The 7802-nt window shown below is 42.8% G+C and overlaps 2 non-coding genes across 2 annotated transcripts; both read left to right on the top strand.

The window, feature by feature from the left end:
• The first annotated feature begins 761 nt into the window (after positions 1-761).
• Positions 762-875, top strand: LOC140310718 (U5 spliceosomal RNA). Its single transcript, XR_011916762.1, has one exon. It is a non-coding gene; the product is annotated as a U5 spliceosomal RNA (small nuclear RNA).
• A 308-nt stretch (positions 876-1183) lies between these two features.
• Positions 1184-1367, top strand: LOC140310855 (U2 spliceosomal RNA). Its single transcript, XR_011916885.1, has one exon. It is a non-coding gene; the product is annotated as a U2 spliceosomal RNA (small nuclear RNA).
• The last annotated feature ends 6435 nt before the right edge of the window (positions 1368-7802 follow it).

Below are 7802 nucleotides of genomic sequence, written 5' to 3' on the forward strand. Positions count from 1 at the left end.
CATTCAACAGGACACTTACACAACACATTCAAATCAAACAGTCAGACAACATACAAGAACATATACCCCAGCCGGCATTGCTCCCTGCCTATTTTCCTACAGCTCACTATGTGTGCGCACACCTTTATTCACAAACTCTTCAACTTATACTCTTTTACCAAAGCTGCTACAGCTCGATTGGCCGAATACCCTTAGATCCTATTTCGGTGAATTTGACATCTGCCTTACATGTAACAGATTAGCGGTTTAGCAGTTTTAATTTAGTTCGAGTGAAGGAATTCATTTTATCGCAAAATCCGAAATTGTGAAGAACTCATGAAAGTAAGCTTATTCTCGGATTCCTGAAACTTTAGATTTGCTCTTTCTTTTACTGCAAAGTACAACGTTGTTTTTTTTTTTATTAAATCTTTCTAGACATGGTAAATATGAAGGACAAAGCAGTTTTAACATAGTTTGAGTGAAGGAATTCATTTTATAGATAAAATCCCAAGAGTCTGCTGAGAAAAGAGAGTGAATGCGAAGTAGACTTTAACACGGCTCTGGGAGCGAGCCGAGTGTGGGCTAACCGGGAGAATTGCTTGAAAGAAACGCGACACCGAATGAGCGGTCAGAACAAAGCCTCAATACGGTGTTCCCGTGGTGTTTTTGTTGCTGCCTTGTCGATTGCACAGGGGCAAGCGTTTCAACCAAGCAACGCTCACCATGGGGAAGGTGGCTATGGCAACTAGCCTGATGCCCTGCTCCCGCAGTGACGGATAATCGTACTCTGGTTTCTCTTCATAACATACAAGTCTTTCGCCTTTTACTAAAGACTTTCGTGGAGAGCAGCACTAATGAGTTGTTTCTATTTTTGGCAGGCTTTACCTTTGCGGGTGAAGCCCTTTCTGTCTGTGCAAAATAAATTTTGTTACTGTGCAGAGTTACTTCTCTGAGTAGAGTCGCCTTACTTGTTGCGATTGTGCCGATGTTCGAAGCTGGAGTGCAAAGTTGTTGCTTGAATGGTGCTTGCTGGAGCATGCGGGAGTGCAAAGTTATACCATTTAAAAGGGCTGAAGAGTGCTCAGTGCAGCGGGTGGGCGGAGGTGCAACGTGACACTCTGGCCACCTATGGCCATAAAAAGAACACTGCTACAAGTGCGCATTGTGCCAGCAAGGGCCCTCGGACCTGAAACAGTGGACAGTTATCGCTTCTCGGCCTTTTGGCTAAGATCAAGTGTAGTATCTGTTCTTATCAGTTTAATATGTCCTCTATACGAGGACTACATATTAAATGGATTTTTAAGAATAGGAGTTGAAAAAGAAGCTTGCTCCGTTCACTCCAAGCATCGACCCAGTACTGCAGTGCCGCTGGGAACGGTGCGCTCTTCTCTGCTCTTGTGAAAAAGCAAACAGCGATGCAGGATGGAAGTTTCAGGGAGCCCAAGATGAAACTTTCTTTTAATCTGCTGAGAAAAGAGAGTGAATGCGAAGTAGACTTTAACACAGCTCTGGGAGCGAGCTGAGTGTGGGCTAACCGGGAGAATTGCTTGAAAGAAACGCGACACCGAATGAGTGGTCAGAACAAAGCCTCAATACGGTGTTCCCGTGGTGTTTGTGGCTGCCTTGTCTTTTGCAGAGAGTAAAAGACAAGGCAGCCATCGAATAGGGCCCGATTGTTCCTACTTGGTCAGCCGAGGAGCAAGGGGGGGGGAGCAAGTGTCTCAACCAAGCAAATCTCACCAAGTAGGAACAATCGGGCCCTATTCGATGGCTGCCTTTTCTTTTACTCTATGCAAAAGACAAGGCAGCAACAAAAACACCACGAGAATCCCGTATTGAGGCTTTGTTCTGACCGCTCATTCGGTGTCGCGTTTCTTTCAAGCAATTCTCCCGGTTAGCCGACACTCGGCCCGCTCCCATAGCCGTGTTAAAGTCTACTTCGCATTCACTCTCTTTTCTCTGCAGACTCTTGGGATTTTATCTATAAAATGAATTCCTTCACTCAAACTATGTCAAAACTGCTTTGTCGTTCATATTTACCATGTCTAGAAAGATTTAAACAAAAAAAACAACGTTGTACTTTGCAGTAAAAGAAAGAGCAAATCTAAAGTTTCAGGAATCCGAGAATAAGCTTACTTTCATGAGTGCTTCACGATTTCGGATTTTGCTATAAAATGAATTCCTTCACTCAAACTAAATTAAAACTGCTAAACCGCTAATCTGTTACATGTAAGGCAGATGTCAAATTCACCGAAATAGGATCTAAGGGTATTCGGCCAATCGAGCTGTAGCAGCTTCGGTAAAAGAGTATAAGTTGAAGAGTTTGTGAATAAAGGTGTGCGCACACATAGTGAGCTGTAGGAAAATAGGCAGGGAGCAATGCCGGCTGGGGTATATGTTCTTGTATGTTGTCTGACTGTTTGATTTGAATGTGTTGTGTAAGTGTCCTGTTGAATGTTTGGGCTTTGACACTTCACTGTGGTTGTTAACTGTGTGGTGTGTCCTGAAATGTTATATGTTTGGGCTGTGTGACATGCTTAATGCTTGTCAGTAGCTATCCACTTATTCATATATAGCAACTGACAACATAAGAAGTCTGGACATACTTTGATAGTAGTTGTAGAAGTATCCTTATTGATAATAGATAAACTAATTCATAGTGATAGAACAGTAGATGAACAGGTGCCTGCACGTCTCACGAAAATAAAATGGGTGTATGATTGCTGACGGCAGAGCAATACTGCCAAACTTATGAGTTCTTGTGGCAAACTTGATTCAGTGTCTTGACGTGTATACGCTGTTTCGCTGACTTGATTGTCACAAGAAACAAAGTGTGTTTGATAAGATCCGACCATTTTATTACGGGAGGATCAGTATGTATGGATTCTGATGTGACTGATAAACCCATTCGTATCTTAAGCATAATCTAATACGTGAGACAACGCCCTGGCACACAATCAAAAAAAAAAAGAGAGAGCGGTTTTGTGTCCCCACAGTCCATAATGTAGAAAAGAGAGAAAAAAGCCTTTCTGATTTGGTGTGTGTGCTCATAGTGCAGAGTGTAGAGAAAAGAGAGAAAAGAAAGCCGTTTTGGTGTCACGGGTGTTGTGACTTACACACACACATTTCTGAATTGAGAAAAGAAATTATTTTAGAGGAAGCAGTAGAGTTTAGATCCCACATTTGTTGATAGGCATTCATTTATTTCTTCGCTTCTGATGAAGTTTCAACAATAAACAACAAACTTTGTATTATGAGAAAGAACCAGACTCATTCTTCAGGAATCCGAAAATAAGCACGAATTCGGATTCTCCTATAAAACGAATTAATTAACTCAAACCAAGTTAAGACTGCTTTGTCCTTCATATTTATTCATGTCTAATCAAGTTTCAACGATAAACAACGTACTTTGTAGAATGTGAAAGAACTTCTTCAGCAATAAGCATCTCTCGACATATGATGAAATACAGATTTTGTTATAAAATTAATTTCTTCTATCAGCGTGACTTAAAACTGTTTGTCCTCCTTATTTATCCACTTCAAATCAAGTTTCAACAATTAAAAAAAAATTGTAGTTTGAGAAAGAACAACTTAATCTTCAGCAATCAGTATAAAAAGAGGGTAACAAAAGGTGCAAATGCCAACTATACATCACTAAAAGGTGGAGCGGAAGTATTCAGCTGCAAGTAGGTGTGAATGTTCGACCATAATTTGTAAAAAGTGGGTAAGAAAAGGTTCGAATGCCCGACTAAATATTAACAAAAGCGGGAGGAGAGGTCTTCGGATGAGAGTGGGTGAGAATTTCCTACCATACAAGTATGGTGGAGAGGAAGCTGTGATTGGCCGACAATAGTAAAAAGCAGGTGAGAAAAGGTGCGAATGTCAAAACATACATGATCAAAACAGGGAGCGGAGGTGTTTGGCTGCGACAAGGTGTGAATGTCCACCCATAATTAATGAAAAACGGGCAACAAGTAGGTTCGAATGCCCAACCATACATCATCAAAAGCAGGAGTGGATGTGTTCGGCTTCAAGAAGGTATGAATGTCCATCAATAATTGCTATAAAACATGAAAGAAAATTTTCGAATATCAAACCGCACATAATCATAAGCGGGAGAGGAGGTGTTCCGCTGCAAGAAGGTGTGAATATCCACCCATAATTACTGAAAAATGGGTAAGAAAAGGTGCGAATGCCCAACCATACATCATCAAAAGCAGGAGTGGATGTGTTCGGCTACAAGAAGGTTTGAATGTCCGACCATAGTTTGTAAAAAGCGGGTAAGAACAGGTTTGTATGCCCGACTGTACACCATCAAATGCGGGAGCGGAGGTGTTCGGCTGTGAGTAGGTGTGAATCTCCAACCATAATTGCTGAAAAATGTGTTAGAAAAGGTAAAAATGCCGGTCCATACATCATCAAAAGCAGGAGAGGTGGTGTTCGGCTGCAAGTAGGTGTGAATGTCCAGCCATAATTACTCACAAATGGGTAAGAAAAGGTAGTATTGCCAGACCATACATGATCAAAACAGGGAGCGGAGGTGGTTAAGCTGCAAGAAGGTGTTAATGTCCGACTAAAGTTCAAATATATTAACAAAAGCGGGAGGAGAGGTCTTCGGATGAGAGTGGTTGAAAATTTCCGACCATAATGTATAAAATGCGGTGAAAAAAAGGTGTGATAGAACACTAAAAGGTGGAGCGGAAGTGTTCGGCTGCAAGAAGGTGTGAATGTCCGACTATATTTGGTGAAAAGCAGGTGAAGCAAGGTCTGAATGCCCAACCTTACATCATCAAAAGCGAGATCAGAGGTGTTTGGCTGCAAGAAGGCCATAGTTTGCCAAAAGCGGGTAAGGTGCGAATGTCCGACTAAATATCAACAAAATTTGGGGCGGAGGTCTTCGGATGCAAGTGGGTGTGAATATCCCACCATAAAAGTATGGTGGAGAGGAAGCTGTGAATAGCCGACCATAGTTTGGAAAAAGCGGGTAAGAAAAGGTTTGAATGCCCGAACATACACCATCAAAAGAGGGAGCGGAGGTGTTCCGCTGTACGAAGGTGTGAATGGCCGACCACACTTGGTAAAAAGCGGGTAAGAAAAGGTTAAAATACCCGACTGTACACAATCAATAGCGGGAGCGGATGTGTTCGGCTACAAGAAGATGTGACAGTCCGACCATGGTTTGTAAAAAGCGGGAGCAGAGGTGTTCCGCTGTAAGACGGTGTGAATGTCCGACCATAGTTGGTAAAAAGCGGGTAAGAGAAGGTTAAAATACCCGACTGTACACAATCAATAGCGGGAGCGGAGTTGTTCGGCTACAAGAAGGTGTGAAAGTCCGACCATAATTGCTGAAGAATGTGTTAGAAAAGGTAAGAATGCTGGACCATACATCATCAAAAGCGGGAGAGGTGGTGTTCGGCTGCAAAAAGGTGTGACTGTTCGACTAAAGTTTGTAAAAAGTGGGTAAGACAAGGTGCGAATGCCTGACAATGTATGATCAAAAGCGGGAGCGGAGGTGTTCAGCTGCAAGAAGGTCTACATGTCCATCAATAATTGCTAGAAAACATGAAAGAAACTTTTCGAAAATCAAACCGCACATGAGCATAAGTGGGATAGGAGGTGTTCAGCTGCAAGGTGTGAATGTCCACCCATAATTCCTGAAAAATGGGCAAAAAAAAGGTGTGAATGCCCAACCATACATCATCAAAAGCAGGAGTGGAAGTGTTCGGCTACAAGAAGGTGTGAACGTCCAACCAAAATATGTAAAAAGAAGTTAAGAAAAGGTTCGAATATCCAACCAAACATAATCAAAAGCGGGAGCAGAGCTGTTCGACTGCAAGTAGGTGTGAATGTCAGATCATAATTTGCAAAAAGCTGATGAGAAAGGGTGAGAATGCCCGACTATACATCATCAAATGCGGGAGCGGAGTTGTTCGGCTGTGAGTAGGTGTGAATCTCCGACCATAATTGCTGAAAAATGTGTTAGAAAAGGTAAAAATGCCGGTCCATACATCATCAAAGGCGAGAGAGGTTGTGTTCGGCTGCAAGTAGGTGTGAATGTCCAGCCATAATTACTCACAAACGGGTAAGAAAAGGTAGTAGCCAGACCATATATGATCAAAACAGGGAGCGGAGGTGGTTCAGCTGCAAGAAGGTTTGAATGTCAAACTAAAGTTCAAATATATTAACAAAAGTGGGAGGAGAGGTCTTCGGATGAGAGTGGTTGAAAATTTCCAACCATAATGTATAAAATGCGGTGAAAAAAAAGGTGTGATAGAACACTAAAAGGTGGAGCGGAAGTGTTCGGCTGCAAGAAGGTGTGAATGTCCGACTATATTTGGTGAAAAGCAGGTGAAGCAAGGTCTGAATGCCCAACCTTACATCATCAAAAGCAAGATCAGAGTTGTTTGGCTGCAAGAAGGCCATAGTTTGCCAAAAGCGGGTAAGGTGCGAATGTCCGACTAAATATCAACAAAATTTGGGGCGGAGGTCTTCGGATGCAAGTGGGTGTGAATATCCCACCATACAAGTATGGTGGAGAGGAAGCTGTGAATAGCCGACCATAGTTTGGAAAAAGCGGGTAAGAAAAGGTTGGAATGCCCGAACATACACCATCAAAAGAGGGAGCGGAGGTGTTCCGCTGTACGAAGGTGTGAATGTCCAACCATACTTGGTAAAAAGCGAGTAAGAAAAGGTTAATATACCCGACTGTACACAATCAATAGCGGGAGCGGATGTGTTCGGCTACAAGAAGGTGTGACAGTCCGACCATGGTTTGTAAAAAGCGGGTAAGAAAAGGTGCGAATGTCCGACAATGTATGATCAAAAGAGAGAGCAGAGGTTTTCGGATACACGAAAGTTTGAATGTCCTACCATAGTTTGTAAATAGCGGGTAAGAAAAGGTTCGAATGCCCGACTATACACCATAAAAAGCGGGAGCGGAGGTGTTCCGCTGTAAGACGGTGTGAATGTCCGACCATAGTTGGTAAAAAGCGGGTAAGAAAAGGTTAAAATACCCGACTGAACAAAATCAATAGCGGGAGCGGAGTTGTTCGGCTACAAGAAGGTCTGAAAGTCCGACCATGGTTTGTAAAAAGCAATTAAGAAAAGGTTCGAATATCCAACCAAACATATTCAAAAGCGGGAGCAGAGCTGTTCGACTGCAAGTAGGTGTGAATGTCCAGCCATAATTACTCACAAACGGGGGAAGAAAGGGTAGTATTGCCAGACCATACATGATCAAAACAGGGAGCGGAGGTTCAGCTGCAAGGTGTGAATGTCTGACTATAGTTTGTAAAAAGCGGGTAAGACAAGGTGCGAATGCCCGACAATGTATGATCAAAAGAGAGAGCGGATGTGTTCGGCTGCAAGGTCTGAATGTCCAACCATCATTTGTAATAACCGGGTAAGAAAAGGCTCGAAAGCCCGACTATACATCATCAAAAGCGGGAGCGGAGGTGTTCAGCTGCAAGAAGGTGTGAATGTTCGACTAAAGTTTGTAAAAAGCTGGTAAGACAAGGAGCGATGTCCCGACATTGTATGATCAAAAGCGGGAGCGGAGGTGTCCAGCTGTGAGTAGGTGTGAATGTCCGACCATAATTGCTGAAAAATGTGTTAGAAAAGGTAAGAATACTGGACCATACATCATCAAAAGCGGGAGAGGTGGTGTTCAGCTGCAAGAAGGTGTGAAAGTCCGACAATGGTTTGTAAAAAGCGGGTAATAAAAGGTTCGAATGCCCGAATATACATCATCAAAAGCGGAAGCGGAGGTGTTCGGATGCAAGAAGGTGTGAACGTCCAACCAAAATATGTAAAAAGAAGTTAAA

Source organism: Leuresthes tenuis, unplaced genomic scaffold (assembly GCF_036924035.1).
Source record: "Leuresthes tenuis unplaced genomic scaffold, fLeuTen1.0.hap1 SCAF_6, whole genome shotgun sequence".
NCBI classification, from domain to species: Eukaryota; Metazoa; Chordata; class Actinopteri; order Atheriniformes; family Atherinopsidae; genus Leuresthes; species Leuresthes tenuis.